Source organism: Oncorhynchus gorbuscha, unplaced genomic scaffold (genome assembly GCF_021184085.1).
Source record: "Oncorhynchus gorbuscha isolate QuinsamMale2020 ecotype Even-year unplaced genomic scaffold, OgorEven_v1.0 Un_scaffold_2832, whole genome shotgun sequence".
Classification (NCBI taxonomy): domain Eukaryota; kingdom Metazoa; phylum Chordata; class Actinopteri; order Salmoniformes; family Salmonidae; genus Oncorhynchus; species Oncorhynchus gorbuscha.
In genome coordinates, this window is record NW_025747233.1 from 35,149 (window position 1) to 52,500 (window position 17,352).

The window sequence follows — 17,352 nt, forward strand, 5'->3', positions numbered from 1 at the left end:
AATGGGGTCTCGCCACCCATGTTTTAACATTGCTCGAAGCGAATAGCCCACTTGTTCTTTCTCCTCATCACTTTGCTTAGATTCATACTGCTGCGATGGCCAAGTGGTTTAAGCTTTGCAAATGAACTCCAGTGTTGTCTCCCCATACAGTTTTTACAACTGCTTGCATCGCATTGACAAACCAGTCTTTATTTGTAAAATAGCATTGGTGACTTGATATTGATGAAGTGCTTAATGCATAGACTTGTCCTTTGATTCAAGTGCTCAGAATATGTATTCCTTGAAAAACAGTTCAAATAGGCTCTTCAGTAGACAGTCTCGTCTTTACAGAAGTAAAATTGACAGAATGAGATAACCGACTGGTTAAGGCCTGGTAGTTAACATAGCAAGCTGTGATGGCCGAGTGGTTAAGGCGTTGGACTTGAAATCCAATGGGGTCTCCCGCGCAGGTTCGAACCCTGCTCACAGCGCTATGACTAACCATGTATTTTTTTTACATATCCTTGGTGACTTGATATGGATAATGTGCTTAATCCGTGGACTTGTCCTTTGATTCAGGTGCTCAGAATATATATTGATGTCTGTTTCCAAATCCCAATCCCCTTACTTGTATTCCAGCTGCAACAGCTGCAATGGCCGAGTTCTTTAGACGTTGGACCTGAATTTCAATGGGGTCTCCCCACCCATGTTCTTACCTTGCTCGAAGCATATAGCCCAATGCTGCTTTCTCCTCATCACTTTCCTTAGATTCCCACTGCTTGAAAAGTAGGCTCTTCAATAGTGATAATATGGTCATTTTAGAGGTAAAATGGACAGAACGAGATAGCGGACTGGTTAAGGCATCTTAGGTAACAGGAGAAGCTGTGATGGCCGAGAGGTTAAGGCGTTGGATTTGAAATCCAATGGGGTCTCCCCGCGCAGGTTCGAACCCTGCTCACAGCGCTTTGACAAACCAGTCTTTATTTGCAACATGTCATTGGGGAGTTGATATGGATAATGTCCTTAATCCGTGGACTTGTCCTTTGATTCAGGTGCTCAGAGTATATCTTCCAAGACAAAGAGTTAAACAGGCTCTTCAGAACAGATCCTTCTGGTTGTGAGATAGTCGAGCTGTTAAGGACTGCAAGATAACAGAGAAAATTTTGATGGCAGAGTGGTTAAGGCTTTGGACTTGAAATCCAATGTTGTCTTCTTGCGCAGGGTTGAAATCTGTTCGCAGTTCTATGACAAACCAGTATTTTTTAACATATCCTTGGTGACTTGATATGGATAATCTCTTTAAGACATGGACTTGTCCAGTGATTCAAGTGCTCAGAATACTTTTGTCTTTGTGTGAGCTAATTGAGAAAGTTGTGATGGCCGAGTGGTTAATACGTGATTTGACGTAATAAGATCAATATGTCGGGCCATCAAGTTTGCCATTTTACACCAATGATGTCTGTTTCCAAATCCCAAACCCTTTACTTGCATTCCAACAGCTGCAATGGCCGATTCTTTAGACGTTGGACCTGAATTTCAATGGGGTCTCGCCACCCATGTTTTAACATTGCTCGAAGCGAATAGCCCACTTGTTCTTTCTCCTCATCACTTTGCTTAGATTCATACTGCTGCGATGGCCAAGTGGTTTAAGCTTTGCAAATGAACTCCAGTGTTGTCTCCCCATACAGTTTTTACAACTGCTTGCATCGCATTGACAAACCAGTCTTTATTTGTAAAATAGCATTGGTGACTTGATATTGATGAAGTGCTTAATGCATAGACTTGTCCTTTGATTCAAGTGCTCAGAATATGTATTCCTTGAAAAACAGTTCAAATAGGCTCTTCAGTAGACAGTCTCGTCTTTACAGAAGTAAAATTGACAGAATGAGATAACCGACTGGTTAAGGCCTGGTAGTTAACATAGCAAGCTGTGATGGCCGAGTGGTTAAGGCGTTGGACTTGAAATCCAATGGGGTCTCCCCGCGCAGGTTCGAACCCTGCTCACAGCGCTATGACTAACCATGTATTTTTTTACATATCCTTGGTGACTTGATATGGATAATGTGCTTAATCCGTGGACTTGTCCTTTGATTCAGGTGCTCAGAATATATATTGATGTCTGTTTCCAAATCCCAATCCCTTACTTGTATTCCAACAGCTGCAATGGCCGAGTTCTTTAGACGTTGGACCTGAATTTCAATGGGGTCTCCCCACCCATGTTCTTACCTTGCTCGAAGCATATAGCCCAATGCTGCTTTCTCCTCATCACTTTCCTTAGATTCCCACTGCTTGAAAAGTAGGCTCTTCAATAGTGATAATATGGTCATTTTAGAGGTAAAATGGACAGAACGAGATAGCGGACTGGTTAAGGCATCTTAGGTAACAGGAGAAGCTGTGATGGCCGAGAGGTTAAGGCGTTGGATTTGAAATCCAATGGGGTCTCCCCGCGCAGGTTCGAACCCTGCTCACAGCGCTTTGACAAACCAGTCTTTATTTGCAACATGTCATTGGGGAGTTGATATGGATAATGTCCTTAATCCGTGGACTTGTCCTTTGATTCAGGTGCTCAGAGTATATCTTCCAAGACAAAGAGTTAAACAGGCTCTTCAGAACAGATCCTTCTGGTTGTGAGATAGTCGAGCTGTTAAGGACTGCAAGATAACAGAGAAAATTTTGATGGCAGAGTGGTTAAGGCTTTGGACTTGAAATCCAATGTTGTCTTCTTGCGCAGGGTTGAAATCTGTTCGCAGTTCTATGACAAACCAGTATTTTTTAACATATCCTTGGTGACTTGATATGGATAATCTCTTTAAGACATGGACTTGTCCAGTGATTCAAGTGCTCAGAATACTTTTGTCTTTGTGTGAGCTAATTGAGAAAGTTGTGATGGCCGAGTGGTTAATACGTGATTTGACGTAATAAGATCAATATGTCGGGCCATCAAGTTTGCCATTTTACACCAATGATGTCTGTTTCCAAATCCCAAACCCTTTACTTGCATTCCAACAGCTGCAATGGCCGATTCTTTAGACGTTGGACCTGAATTTCAATGGGGTCTCGCCACCCATGTTTTAACATTGCTCGAAGCGAATAGCCCACTTGTTCTTTCTCCTCATCACTTTGCTTAGATTCATACTGCTGCGATGGCCAAGTGGTTTAAGCTTTGCAAATGAACTCCAGTGTTGTCTCCCCATACAGTTTTTACAACTGCTTGCATCGCATTGACAAACCAGTCTTTATTTGTAAAATAGCATTGGTGACTTGATATTGATGAAGTGCTTAATGCATAGACTTGTCCTTTGATTCAAGTGCTCAGAATATGTATTCCTTGAAAAACAGTTCAAATAGGCTCTTCAGTAGACAGTCTCGTCTTTACAGAAGTAAAATTGACAGAATGAGATAACCGACTGGTTAAGGCCTGGTAGTTAACATAGCAAGCTGTGATGGCCGAGTGGTTAAGGCGTTGGACTTGAAATCCAATGGGGTCTCCCGCGCAGGTTCGAACCCTGCTCACAGCGCTATGACTAACCATGTATTTTTTTACATATCCTTGGTGACTTGATATGGATAATGTGCTTAATCCGTGGACTTGTCCTTTGATTCAGGTGCTCAGAATATATATTGATGTCTGTTTCCAAATCCCAATCCCCTTACTTGTATTCCAACAGCTGCAATGGCCGAGTTCTTTAGACGTTGGACCTGAATTTCAATGGGGTCTCCCCACCCATGTTCTTACCTTGCTCGAAGCATATAGCCCAATGCTGCTTTCTCCTCATCACTTTCCTTAGATTCCCACTGCTTGAAAAGTAGGCTCTTCAATAGTGATAATATGGTCATTTTAGAGGTAAAATGGACAGAACGAGATAGCGGACTGGTTAAGGCATCTTAGGTAACAGGAGAAGCTGTGATGGCCGAGAGGTTAAGGCGTTGGATTTGAAATCCAATGGGGTCTCCCGCGCAGGTTCGAACCCTGCTCACAGCGCTTTGACAAACCAGTCTTTATTTGCAACATGTCATTGGGGAGTTGATATGGATAATGTCCTTAATCCGTGGACTTGTCCTTTGATTCAGGTGCTCAGAGTATATCTTCCAAGACAAAGAGTTAAACAGGCTCTTCAGAACAGATCCTTCTGGTTGTGAGATAGTCGAGCTGTTAAGGACTGCAAGATAACAGAGAAAATTTTGATGGCAGAGTGGTTAAGGCTTTGGACTTGAAATCCAATGTTGTCTTCTTGCGCAGGGTTGAAATCTGTTCGCAGTTCTATGACAAACCAGTATTTTTTAACATATCCTTGGTGACTTGATATGGATAATCTCTTTAAGACATGGACTTGTCCAGTGATTCAAGTGCTCAGAATACTTTTGTCTTTGTGTGAGCTAATTGAGAAAGTTGTGATGGCCGAGTGGTTAATACGTGATTTGACGTAATAAGATCAATATGTCGGGCCATCAAGTTTGCCATTTTACACCAATGATGTCTGTTTCCAAATCCCAAACCCTTTACTTGCATTCCAACAGCTGCAATGGCCGATTCTTTAGACGTTGGACCTGAATTTCAATGGGGTCTCGCCACCCATGTTTTAACATTGCTCGAAGCGAATAGCCCACTTGTTCTTTCTCCTCATCACTTTGCTTAGATTCATACTGCTGCGATGGCCAAGTGGTTTAAGCTTTGCAAATGAACTCCAGTGTTGTCTCCCCATACAGTTTTTACAACTGCTTGCATCGCATTGACAAACCAGTCTTTATTTGTAAAATAGCATTGGTGACTTGATATTGATGAAGTGCTTAATGCATAGACTTGTCCTTTGATTCAAGTGCTCAGAATATGTATTCCTTGAAAAACAGTTCAAATAGGCTCTTCAGTAGACAGTCTCGTCTTTACAGAAGTAAAATTGACAGAATGAGATAAACCGACTGGTTAAGGCCTGGTAGTTAACATAGCAAGCTGTGATGGCCGAGTGGTTAAGGCGTTGGACTTGAAATCCAATGGGGTCTCCCGCGCAGGTTCGAACCCTGCTCACAGCGCTATGACTAACCATGTATTTTTTTACATATCCTTGGTGACTTGATATGGATAATGTGCTTAATCCGTGGACTTGTCCTTTGATTCAGGTGCTCAGAATATATATTGATGTCTGTTTCCAAATCCCAATCCCCTTACTTGTATTCCAACAGCTGCAATGGCCGAGTTCTTTAGACGTTGGACCTGAATTTCAATGGGGTCTCCCCACCCATGTTCTTACCTTGCTCGAAGCATATAGCCCAATGCTGCTTTCTCCTCATCACTTTCCTTAGATTCCCACTGCTTGAAAAGTAGGCTCTTCAATAGTGATAATATGGTCATTTTAGAGGTAAAATGGACAGAACGAGATAGCGGACTGGTTAAGGCATCTTAGGTAACAGGAGAAGCTGTGATGGCCGAGAGGTTAAGGCGTTGGATTTGAAATCCAATGGGGTCTCCCCGCGCAGGTTCGAACCCTGCTCACAGCGCTTTGACAAACCAGTCTTTATTTGCAACATGTCATTGGGGAGTTGATATGGATAATGTCCTTAATCCGTGGACTTGTCCTTTGATTCAGGTGCTCAGAGTATATCTTCCAAGACAAAGAGTTAAACAGGCTCTTCAGAACAGATCCTTCTGGTTGTGAGATAGTCGAGCTGTTAAGGACTGCAAGATAACAGAGAAAATTTTGATGGCAGAGTGGTTAAGGCTTTGGACTTGAAATCCAATGTTGTCTTCTTGCGCAGGGTTGAAATCTGTTCGCAGTTCTATGACAAACCAGTATTTTTTAACATATCCTTGGTGACTTGATATGGATAATCTCTTTAAGACATGGACTTGTCCAGTGATTCAAGTGCTCAGAATACTTTTGTCTTTGTGTGAGCTAATTGAGAAAGTTGTGATGGCCGAGTGGTTAATACGTGATTTGACGTAATAAGATCAATATGTCGGGCCATCAAGTTTGCCATTTTACACCAATGATGTCTGTTTCCAAATCCCAAACCCTTTACTTGCATTCCAACAGCTGCAATGGCCGATTCTTTAGACGTTGGACCTGAATTTCAATGGGGTCTCGCCACCCATGTTTTAACATTGCTCGAAGCGAATAGCCCACTTGTTCTTTCTCCTCATCACTTTGCTTAGATTCATACTGCTGCGATGGCCAAGTGGTTTAAGCTTTGCAAATGAACTCCAGTGTTGTCTCCCCATACAGTTTTTACAACTGCTTGCATCGCATTGACAAACCAGTCTTTATTTGTAAAATAGCATTGGTGACTTGATATTGATGAAGTGCTTAATGCATAGACTTGTCCTTTGATTCAAGTGCTCAGAATATGTATTCCTTGAAAAACAGTTCAAATAGGCTCTTCAGTAGACAGTCTCGTCTTTACAGAAGTAAAATTGACAGAATGAGATAACCGACTGGTTAAGGCCTGGTAGTTAACATAGCAAGCTGTGATGGCCGAGTGGTTAAGGCGTTGGACTTGAAATCCAATGGGGTCTCCCCGCGCAGGTTCGAACCCTGCTCACAGCGCTATGACTAACCATGTATTTTTTTACATATCCTTGGTGACTTGATATGGATAATGTGCTTAATCCGTGGACTTGTCCTTTGATTCAGGTGCTCAGAATATATATTGATGTCTGTTTCCAAATCCCAATCCCCTTACTTGTATTCCAACAGCTGCAATGGCCGAGTTCTTTAGACGTTGGACCTGAATTTCAATGGGGTCTCCCCACCCATGTTCTTACCTTGCTCGAAGCATATAGCCCAATGCTGCTTTCTCCTCATCACTTTCCTTAGATTCCCACTGCTTGAAAAGTAGGCTCTTCAATAGTGATAATATGGTCATTTTAGAGGTAAAATGGACAGAACGAGATAGCGGACTGGTTAAGGCATCTTAGGTAACAGGAGAAGCTGTGATGGCCGAGAGGTTAAGGCGTTGGATTGAAATCCAATGGGGTCTCCCCGCGCAGGTTCGAACCCTGCTCACAGCGCTTTGACAAACCAGTCTTTATTTGCAACATGTCATTGGGGAGTTGATATGGATAATGTCCTTAATCCGTGGACTTGTCCTTTGATTCAGGTGCTCAGAGTATATCTTCCAAGACAAAGAGTTAAACAGGCTCTTCAGAACAGATCCTTCTGGTTGTGAGATAGTCGAGCTGTTAAGGACTGCAAGATAACAGAGAAAATTTTGATGGCAGAGTGGTTAAGGCTTTGGACTTGAAATCCAATGTTGTCTTCTTGCGCAGGGTTGAAATCTGTTCGCAGTTCTATGACAAACCAGTATTTTTTAACATATCCTTGGTGACTTGATATGGATAATCTCTTTAAGACATGGACTTGTCCAGTGATTCAAGTGCTCAGAATACTTTTGTCTTTGTGTGAGCTAATTGAGAAAGTTGTGATGGCCGAGTGGTTAATACGTGATTTGACGTAATAAGATCAATATGTCGGGCCATCAAGTTTGCCATTTTACACCAATGATGTCTGTTTCCAAATCCCAAACCCTTTACTTGCATTCCAACAGCTGCAATGGCCGATTCTTTAGACGTTGGACCTGAATTTCAATGGGGTCTCGCCACCCATGTTTTAACATTGCTCGAAGCGAATAGCCCACTTGTTCTTTCTCCTCCTCATCACTTTGCTTAGATTCATACTGCTGCGATGGCCAAGTGGTTTAAGCTTTGCAAATGAACTCCAGTGTTGTCTCCCCATACAGTTTTTACAACTGCTTGCATCGCATTGACAAACCAGTCTTTATTTGTAAAATAGCATTGGTGACTTGATATTGATGAAGTGCTTAATGCATAGACTTGTCCTTTGATTCAAGTGCTCAGAATATGTATTCCTTGAAAAACAGTTCAAATAGGCTCTTCAGTAGACAGTCTCGTCTTTACAGAAGTAAAATTGACAGAATGAGATAAATCGACTGGTTAAGCCCTGGTAGTCAACATAGCAAGCTGTGATGGCCGAGTGGTTAAGGCGTTGGACTTGAAATCCAATGGGGTCTCCCCGCGCAGTTTCGAACCCTGCTCACAGCGCTATGACTAACCATTTATTTTTTTACATATCCTTGGTGACTTGATATGGATAATGTGCTTAATCCGTGGACTTGTCCTTTGATTCAGGTGCTCAGAATATATATTGATGTCTGTTTCCAAATCCCAATCCCCTTACTTGTATTCCAACAGCTGCAATGGCCGAGTTCTTTAGACGTTGGACCTGAATTTCAATGGGGTCTCCCCACCCATGTTCTTACCTTGCTCGAAGCATATAGCCCAATGCTGCTTTCTCCTCATCACTTTCCTTAGATTCCCACTGCTTGAAAAGTAGGCTCTTCAATAGTGATAATATGGTCATTTTAGAGGTAAAATGGACAGAACGAGATAGCGGACTGGTTAAGGCATCTTAGGTAACAGGAGAAGCTGTGATGGCCGAGAGGTTAAGGCGTTGGATTTGAAATCCAATGGGGTCTCCCCGCGCAGGTTCGAACCCTGCTCACAGCGCTTTGACAAACCAGTCTTTTTTGCAACATGTCATTGGGGAGTTGATATGGATAATGTCCTTAATCCGTGGACTTGTCCTTTGATTCAGGTGCTCAGAGTATATCTTCCAAGACAAAGAGTTAAACAGGCTCTTCAGAACAGATCCTTCTGGTTGTGAGATAGTCGAGCTGTTAAGGACTGCAAGATAACAGAGAAAATTTTGATGGCAGAGTGGTTAAGGCTTTGGACTTGAAATCCAATGTTGTCTTCTTGCGCAGGGTTGAAATCTGTTCGCAGTTCTATGACAAACCAGTATTTTTTAACATATCCTTGGTGACTTGATATGGATAATCTCTTTAAGACATGGACTTGTCCAGTGATTCAAGTGCTCAGAATACTTTTGTCTTTGTGTGAGCTAATTGAGAAAGTTGTGATGGCCGAGTGGTTAATACGTGATTTGACGTAATAAGATCAATATGTCGGGCCATCAAGTTTGCCATTTTACACCAATGATGTCTGTTTCCAAATCCCAAACCCTTTACTTGCATTCCAACAGCTGCAATGGCCGATTCTTTAGACGTTGGACCTGAATTTCAATGGGGTCTCGCCACCCATGTTTTAACATTGCTCGAAGCGAATAGCCACTTGTTCTTTCTCCTCATCACTTTGCTTAGATTCATACTGCTGCGATGGCCAAGTGGTTTAAGCTTTGCAAATGAACTCCAGTGTTGTCTCCCCATACAGTTTTTACAACTGCTTGCATCGCATTGACAAACCAGTCTTTATTTGTAAAATAGCATTGGTGACTTGATATTGATGAAGTGCTTAATGCATAGACTTGTCCTTTGATTCAAGTGCTCAGACTACTTTTGTCTTTGTGTGAGCTAATTGAGAAAGTTGTGATGGCCGAGTGTTTAATACGTGATTTGGCGTAATAAGATCAATATGTCGGGCCATCAAGTTTACCATTTTACACCAATGATGTCTGTTTCCAAATCCCAAACCCTTTACTTGCATTCCAACAGCTGCAATGGCCGATTCTTTAGACGTTGGACCTGAATTTCAATGGGGTCTCGCCACCCATGTTTTAACATTGCTCGGCGAATAGCCCACTTGTTCTTTCTCCTCATAGCCCACTTGTTCTTTCTCCTCATCACTTTTAGATTCATACTGCTGCGATGGCCAAGTGGTTTAAGCTTTGCAAATGAACTCCAGTGTTGTCTCCCCATACAGTTTTTACAACTGCTTGCATCGCATTGACAAACCAGTCTTTATTTGTAAAATAGCATTGGTGACTTGATATTGATGAAGTGCTTAATGCATAGACTTGTCCTTTGATTCAAGTGCTCAGAATATGTATTCCTTGAAAAACAGTTCAAATAGGCTCTTCAGTAGACAGTCTCGTCTTTACAGAAGTAAAATTGACAGAATGAGATAACCGACTGGTTAAGGCCTGGTAGTTAACATAGCAAGCTGTGATGGCCGAGTGGTTAAGGCGTTGGACTTGAAATCCAATGGGGTCTCCCGCGCAGGTTCGAACCCTGCTCACAGCGCTATGACTAACCATGTATTTTTTACATATCCTTGGTGACTTGATATGGATAATGTGCTTAATCCGTGGACTTGTCCTTTGATTCAGGTGCTCAGAATATATATTGATGTCTGTTTCCAAATCCCAATCCCCTTACTTGTATTCCAACAGCTGCAATGGCCGAGTTCTTTAGACGTTGGACCTGAATTTCAATGGGGTCTCCCCACCCATGTTCTTACCTTGCTCGAAGCATATAGCCCAATGCTGCTTTCTCCTCATCACTTTCCTTAGATTCCCACTGCTTGAAAAGTAGGCTCTTCAATAGTGATAATATGGTCATTTTAGAGGTAAAATGGACAGAACGAGATAGCGGACTGGTTAAGGCATCTTAGGTAACAGGAGAAGCTGTGATGGCCGAGAGGTTAAGGCGTTGGATTCGAAATCCAATGGGGTCTCCCCGCGCAGGTTCGAACCCTGCTCACAGCGCTTTGACAAACCAGTCTTTATTTGCAACATGTCACTGGGGAGTTGATATGGATAATGTCCTTAATCCGTGGACTTGTCCTTTGATTCAGGTGCTCAGAGTATATCTTCCAAGACAAAGAGTTAAACAGGCTCTTCAGAACAGATCCTTCTGGTTGTGAGATAGTCGAGCTGTTAAGGACTGCAAGATAACAGAGAAAATTTTGATGGCAGAGTGGTTAAGGCTTTGGACTTGAAATCCAATGTTGTCTTCTTGCGCAGGGTTGAAATCTGTTCGCAGTTCTATGACAAACCAGTATTTTTTAACATATCCTTGGTGACTTGATATGGATAATCTCTTTAAGACATGGACTTGTCCAGTGATTCAAGTGCTCAGAATACTTTTGTCTTTGTGTGAGCTAATTGAGAAAGTTGTGATGGCCGAGTGTTTAATACGTGATTTGACGTAATAAGATCAATATGTCGGGCCATCAAGTTTGCCATTTTACACCAATGATGTCTGTTTCCAAATCCCAAACCCTTTACTTGCATTCCAACAGCTGCAATGGCCGATTCTTTAGACGTTGGACCTGAATTTCAATGGGGTCTCGCCACCCATGTTTTAACATTGCTCGAAGCGAATAGCCCACTTGTTCTTTCTCCTCATCACTTTGCTTAGATTCATACTGCTGCGATGGCCAAGTGGTTTAAGCTTTGCAAATGAACTCCAGTGTTGTCTCCCCATACAGTTTTTACAACTGCTTGCATCGCATTGACAAACCAGTCTTTATTTGTAAAATAGCATTGGTGACTTGATATTGATGAAGTGCTTAATGCATAGACTTGTCCTTTGATTCAAGTGCTCAGAATATGTATTCCTTGAAAAACAGTTCAAATAGGCTCTTCAGTAGACAGTCTCGTCTTTACAGAAGTAAAATTGACAGAATGAGATAAATCGACTGGTTAAGCCCTGGTAGTCAACATAGCAAGCTGTGATGGCCGAGTGGTTAAGGCGTTGGACTTGAAATCCAATGGGGTCTCCCCGCGCAGTTTCGAACCCTGCTCACAGCGCTATGACTAACCATTTATTTTTTTACATATCCTTGGTGACTTGATATGGATAATGTGCTTAATCCGTGGACTTGTCCTTTGATTCAGGTGCTCAGAATATATTATTGATGTCTGTTTCCAAATCCCAATCCCCTTACTTGTATTCCAACAGCTGCAATGGCCGAGTTCTTTAGACGTTGGACCTGAATTTCAATGGGGTCTCCCCACCCATGTTCTTACCTTGCTCGAAGCATATAGCCCAATGCTGCTTTCTCCTCATCACTTTCCTTAGATTCCCACTGCTTGAAAAGTAGGCTCTTCAATAGTGATAATATGGTCATTTTAGAGGTAAAATGGACAGAACGAGATAGCGGACTGGTTAAGGCATCTTAGGTAACAGGAGAAGCTGTGATGGCCGAGAGGTTAAGGCGTTGGATTTGAAATCCAATGGGGTCTCCCGCGCAGGTTCGAACCCTGCTCACAGCGCTTTGACAAACCAGTCTTTTTTGCAACATGTCATTGGGGAGTTGATATGGATAATGTCCTTAATCCGTGGACTTGTCCTTTGATTCAGGTGCTCAGAGTATATCTTCCAAGACAAAGAGTTAAACAGGCTCTTCAGAACAGATCCTTCTGGTTGTGAGATAGTCGAGCTGTTAAGGACTGCAAGATAACAGAGAAAATTTTGATGGCAGAGTGGTTAAGGCTTTGGACTTGAAATCCAATGTTGTCTTCTTGCGCAGGGTTGAAATCTGTTCGCAGTTCTATGACAAACCAGTATTTTTTAACATATCCTTGGTGACTTGATATGGATAATCTCTTTAAGACATGGACTTGTCCAGTGATTCAAGTGCTCAGAATACTTTTGTCTTTGTGTGAGCTAATTGAGAAAGTTGTGATGGCCGAGTGGTTAATACGTGATTTGACGTAATAAGATCAATATGTCGGGCCATCAAGTTTGCCATTTTACACCAATGATGTCTGTTTCCAAATCCCAAACCCTTTACTTGCATTCCAACAGCTGCAATGGCCGATTCTTTAGACGTTGGACCTGAATTTCAATGGGGTCTCGCCACCCATGTTTTAACATTGCTCGAAGCGAATAGCCCACTTGTTTCTCCTCATGACTTTGCTTAGATTCATACTGCTGCGATGGCCAAGTGGTTTAAGCTTTGCAAATGAACTCCAGTGTTGTCTCCCCATACAGTTTTTACAACTGCTTGCATCGCATTGACAAACCAGTCTTTATTTGTAAAATAGCATTGGTGACTTGATATTGATGAAGTGCTTAATGCATAGACTTGTCCTTTGATTCAAGTGCTCAGACTATTTGTCTTTGTTCTAATTGAGAAAGTTGTGACAGTTTTAATACGGATTTCGTAATAAGATCAATATGTCGGGCCATCAAGTTTACCATTTTACACCAATGATGTCTGTTTCCAAATCCCAAACCCTTTACTTGCATTCCAACAGCTGCAATGGCCGATTCTTTAGACGTTGGACCTGAATTTCAATGGGGTCTCGCCACCCATGTTTTAACATTGCTCAAGCGAATAGCCCACTTGTTCTTTCTCCTCATCACTTTGCTTAGATTCATACTGCTGCGATGGCCAAGTGGTTTAAGCTTTGCAAATGAACTCCAGTGTTGTCTCCCCATACAGTTTTTACAACTGCTTGCATCGCATTGACAAACCAGTCTTTATTTGTAAAATAGCATTGGTGACTTGATATTGATGAAGTGCTTAATGCATAGACTTGTCCTTTGATTCAAGTGCTCAGAATATGTATTCCTTGAAAAACAGTTCAAATAGGCTCTTCAGTAGACAGTCTCGTCTTTACAGAAGTAAAATTGACAGAATGAGATAACCGACTGGTTAAGGCCTGGTAGTTAACATAGCAAGCTGTGATGGCCGAGTGGTTAAGGCGTTGGACTTGAAATCCAATGGGGTCTCCCCGCGCAGGTTCGAACCCTGCTCACAGCGCTATGACTAACCATGTATTTTTTTTACATATCCTTGGTGACTTGATATGGATAATGTGCTTAATCCGTGGACTTGTCCTTTGATTCAGGTGCTCAGAATATATATTGATGTCTGTTTCCAATCCCAATCCCCTTACTTGTATTCCAACAGCTGCAATGGCCGAGTTCTTTAGACGTTGGACCTGAATTTCAATGGGGTCTCCCCACCCATGTTCTTACCTTGCTCGAAGCATATAGCCCAATGCTGCTTTCTCCTCATCACTTTCCTTGGATTCCCACTGCTTGAAAAGTAGGCTCTTCAATAGTGATAATATGGTCATTTTAGAGGTAAAATGGACAGAACGAGATAGCGGACTGGTTAAGGCATCTTAGGTAACAGGAGAAGCTGTGATGGCCGAGAGGTTAAGGCGTTGGATTTGAAATCCAATGGGGTCTCCCGCGCAGGTTCGAACCCTGCTCACAGCGCTTTGACAAACCAGTCTTTATTTGCAACATGTCACTGGGGAGTTGATATGGATAATGTCCTTAATCCGTGGACTTGTCCTTTGATTCAGGTGCTCAGAGTATATCTTCCAAGACAAAGAGTTAAACAGGCTCTTCAGAACAGATCCTTCTGGTTTGAGATAGTCGAGCTGTTAAGGACTGCAAGATAACAGAGAAAATTTTGATGGCAGAGTGGTTAAGGCTTTGGACTTGAAATCCAATGTTGTCTTCTTGCGCAGGGTTGAAATCTGTTCGCAGTTCTATGACAAACCAGTATTTTTTAACATATCCTTGGTGACTTGATATGGATAATCTCTTTAAGACATGGACTTGTCCAGTGATTCAAGTGCTCAGAATACTTTTGTCTTTGTGTGAGCTAATTGAGAAAGTTGTGATGGCCGAGTGGTTAATACGTGATTTGACGTAATAAGATCAATATGTCGGGCCATCAAGTTTGCCATTTTACACCAATGATGTCTGTTTCCAAATCCCAAACCCTTTACTTGCATTCCAACAGCTGCAATGGCCGATTCTTTAGACGTTGGACCTGAATTTCAATGGGGTCTCGCCACCCATGTTTTAACATTGCTCGAAGCGAATAGCCCACTTGTTCTTTCTCCTCATCACTTTGCTTAGATTCATACTGCTGCGATGGCCAAGTGGTTTAAGCTTTGCAAATGAACTCCAGTGTTGTCTCCCCATACAGTTTTTACAACTGCTTGCATCGCATTGACAAACCAGTCTTTATTTGTAAAATAGCATTGGTGACTTGATATTGATGAAGTTTAATGCTAGACTTGTCCTTTGATTCAAGTGCTCAGAATATGTATTCCTTCAAAAACAGTTCAAATAGGCTCTTCAGTAGATAATATGGTCATTTTAGAGGTAAAATGGACAGAATGAGATAGCGGACTGGTTAAGGCATCTTAGGTAACAGGAGAAGCTGTGATGGCCGAGAGGTTAAGGCGTTGGACTTGAAATCCAATGGGGTCTCCCGCGCAGGTTCGAACCCTGCTCACAGCGCTTTGACAAACCAGTCTTTTTTGCAACATGTCATTGGGGAGTTGATATGGATAATGTCCTTAATCCGTGGACTTGTCCTTTGATTCAGGTGCTCAGAGTATATCTTCCAAGACAAAGAGTTAAACAGGCTCTTCAGAACAGATCCTTCTGGTTGTGAGATAGTCGAGCTGTTAAGGACTGCAAGATAACAGAGAAAATTTTGATGGCAGAGTGGTTAAGGCTTTGGACTTGAAATCCAATGTTGTCTTCTTGCGCAGGGTTGAAATCTGTTCGCAGTTCTATGACAAACCAGTATTTTTTAACATATCCTTGGTGACTTGATATGGATAATCTCTTTAAGACATGGACTTGTCCAGTGATTCAAGTGCTCAGAATACTTTTGTCTTTGTGTGAGCTAATTGAGAAAGTTGTGATGGCCGAGTGTTTAATACGTGATTTGACGTAATAAGATCAATATGTCGGGCCATCAAGTTTGCCATTTTACACCAATGATGTCTGTTTCCAAATCCCAAACCCTTTACTTGCATTCCAACAGCTGCAATGGCCGATTCTTTAGACGTTGGACCTGAATTTCAATGGGGTCTCGCCACCCATGTTTTAACATTGCTCGAAGCGAATAGCCCACTTGTTCTTTCTCCTCATCACTTTGCTTAGATTCATACTGCTGCGATGGCCAAGTGGTTTAAGCTTTGCAAATGAACTCCAGTGTTGTCTCCCCATACAGTTTTTACAACTGCTTGCATCGCATTGACAAACCAGTCTTTATTTGTAAAATAGCATTGGTGACTTGATATTGATGAAGTGCTTAATGCATAGACTTGTCCTTTGATTCAAGTGCTCAGAATATGTATTCCTTGAAAAACAGTTCAAATAGGCTCTTCAGTAGACAGTCTCGTCTTTACAGAAGTAAAATTGACAGAATGAGATAATCGACTGGTTAAGCCCTGGTAGTCAACATAGCAAGCTGTGATGGCCGAGTAGTTAAGGCGTTGGACTTGAAATCCAATGGGGTCTCCCCGCGCAGGTTCGAACCCTGCTCACAGCGCTATGACTAACCATGTATTTTTTTACATATCCTTGGTGACTTGATATGGATAATGTGCTTAATCCGTGGACTTGTCCTTTGATTCAGGTGCTCAGAATATATATTGATGTCTGTTTCCAAATCCCAATCCCCTTACTTGTATTCCAACAGCTGCAATGGCCGAGTTCTTTAGACGTTGGACCTGAATTTCAATGGGGTCTCCCCACCCATGTTCTTACCTTGCTCGAAGCATATAGCCCAATGCTGCTTTCTCCTCATCACTTTCCTTAGATTCCCACTGCTTGAAAAGTAGGCTCTTCAATAGTGATAATATGGTCATTTTAGAGGTAAAATGGACAGAACGAGATAGCGGACTGGTTAAGGCATCTTAGGTAACAGGAGAAGCTGTGATGGCCGAGAGGTTAAGGCGTTGGATTCGAAATCCAATGGGGTCTCCCTGCGCAGGTTCGAACCCTGCTCACAGCGCTTTGACAAACCAGTCTTTTTTGCAACATGTCATTGGGGAGTTGATATGGATAATGTCCTTAATCCGTGGACTTGTCCTTTGATTCAGGTGCTCAGAGTATATCTTCCAAGACAAAGAGTTAAACAGGCTCTTCAGAACAGATCCTTCTGGTTGTGAGATAGTCGAGCTGTTAAGGACTGCAAGATAACAGAGAAAATTTTGATGGCAGAGTGGTTAAGGCTTTGGACTTGAAATCCAATGTTGTCTTCTTGCGCAGGGTTGAAATCTGTTCGCAGTTCTATGACAAACCAGTATTTTTTAACATATCCTTGGTGACTTGATATGGATAATCTCTTTAAGACATGGACTTGTCCAGTGATTCAAGTGCTCAGAATACTTTTGTCTTTGTGTGAGCTAATTGAGAAAGTTGTGATGGCCGAGTGTTTAATACGTGATTTGACGTAATAAGATCAATATGTCGGGCCATCAAGTTTGCCATTTTACACCAATGATGTCTGTTTCCAAATCCCAAACCCTTTACTTGCATTCCAACAGCTGCAATGGCCGATTCTTTAGACGTTGGACCTGAATTTCAATGGGGTCTCGCCACCCATGTTTTAACATTGCTCGAAGCGAATAGCCCACTTGTTCTTTCTCCTCATCACTTTGCTTAGATTCATACTGCTGCGATGGCCAAGTGGTTTAAGCTTTGCAAATGAACTCCAGTGTTGTCTCCCCATACAGTTTTTACAACTGCTTGCATCGCATTGACAAACCAGTCTTTATTTGTAAAATAGCATTGGTGACTTGATATTGATGAAGTGCTTAATGCATAGACTTGTCCTTTGATTCAAGT

The 17,352-nt window shown here is 42.1% G+C and overlaps 20 non-coding genes across 20 annotated transcripts; all 20 read left to right on the forward strand.

The window, feature by feature from the left end:
• The first annotated feature begins 389 nt into the window (after positions 1-389).
• Positions 390-470, forward strand: trnas-uga. The gene has a single exon. It is a non-coding gene; the product is annotated as a tRNA-Ser (tRNA).
• A 390-nt stretch (positions 471-860) lies between these two features.
• Positions 861-942, forward strand: trnas-uga. The gene has a single exon. It is a non-coding gene; the product is annotated as a tRNA-Ser (tRNA).
• A 964-nt stretch (positions 943-1,906) lies between these two features.
• Positions 1,907-1,988, forward strand: trnas-uga. Its single transcript has one exon. It is a non-coding gene; the product is annotated as a tRNA-Ser (tRNA).
• A 382-nt stretch (positions 1,989-2,370) lies between these two features.
• Positions 2,371-2,452, forward strand: trnas-uga. Its single transcript has one exon. It is a non-coding gene; the product is annotated as a tRNA-Ser (tRNA).
• Positions 2,453-3,416: 964 nt separating this feature from the next.
• trnas-uga lies at positions 3,417-3,497 on the forward strand. The gene has a single exon. It is a non-coding gene; the product is annotated as a tRNA-Ser (tRNA).
• A 383-nt stretch (positions 3,498-3,880) lies between these two features.
• Positions 3,881-3,961, forward strand: trnas-uga. The gene has a single exon. It is a non-coding gene; the product is annotated as a tRNA-Ser (tRNA).
• A 965-nt stretch (positions 3,962-4,926) lies between these two features.
• Positions 4,927-5,007, forward strand: trnas-uga. Its single transcript has one exon. It is a non-coding gene; the product is annotated as a tRNA-Ser (tRNA).
• Positions 5,008-5,390: 383 nt separating this feature from the next.
• Positions 5,391-5,472, forward strand: trnas-uga. Its single transcript has one exon. It is a non-coding gene; the product is annotated as a tRNA-Ser (tRNA).
• A 964-nt stretch (positions 5,473-6,436) lies between these two features.
• On the forward strand, positions 6,437-6,518 carry trnas-uga. Its single transcript has one exon. It is a non-coding gene; the product is annotated as a tRNA-Ser (tRNA).
• A 1,432-nt stretch (positions 6,519-7,950) lies between these two features.
• On the forward strand, positions 7,951-8,032 carry trnas-uga. Its single transcript has one exon. It is a non-coding gene; the product is annotated as a tRNA-Ser (tRNA).
• Positions 8,033-8,415: 383 nt separating this feature from the next.
• On the forward strand, positions 8,416-8,497 carry trnas-uga. Its single transcript has one exon. It is a non-coding gene; the product is annotated as a tRNA-Ser (tRNA).
• A 1,451-nt stretch (positions 8,498-9,948) lies between these two features.
• Positions 9,949-10,029, forward strand: trnas-uga. The gene has a single exon. It is a non-coding gene; the product is annotated as a tRNA-Ser (tRNA).
• A 382-nt stretch (positions 10,030-10,411) lies between these two features.
• trnas-cga lies at positions 10,412-10,493 on the forward strand. Its single transcript has one exon. It is a non-coding gene; the product is annotated as a tRNA-Ser (tRNA).
• Positions 10,494-11,458: 965 nt separating this feature from the next.
• On the forward strand, positions 11,459-11,540 carry trnas-uga. Its single transcript has one exon. It is a non-coding gene; the product is annotated as a tRNA-Ser (tRNA).
• A 384-nt stretch (positions 11,541-11,924) lies between these two features.
• Positions 11,925-12,005, forward strand: trnas-uga. The gene has a single exon. It is a non-coding gene; the product is annotated as a tRNA-Ser (tRNA).
• Positions 12,006-13,419: 1,414 nt separating this feature from the next.
• On the forward strand, positions 13,420-13,501 carry trnas-uga. Its single transcript has one exon. It is a non-coding gene; the product is annotated as a tRNA-Ser (tRNA).
• A 383-nt stretch (positions 13,502-13,884) lies between these two features.
• trnas-uga lies at positions 13,885-13,965 on the forward strand. The gene has a single exon. It is a non-coding gene; the product is annotated as a tRNA-Ser (tRNA).
• A 960-nt stretch (positions 13,966-14,925) lies between these two features.
• trnas-uga lies at positions 14,926-15,006 on the forward strand. Its single transcript has one exon. It is a non-coding gene; the product is annotated as a tRNA-Ser (tRNA).
• Positions 15,007-15,969: 963 nt separating this feature from the next.
• Positions 15,970-16,051, forward strand: trnas-uga. The gene has a single exon. It is a non-coding gene; the product is annotated as a tRNA-Ser (tRNA).
• Positions 16,052-16,434: 383 nt separating this feature from the next.
• trnas-cga lies at positions 16,435-16,516 on the forward strand. The gene has a single exon. It is a non-coding gene; the product is annotated as a tRNA-Ser (tRNA).
• Positions 16,517-17,352: the final 836 nt, after the last annotated feature.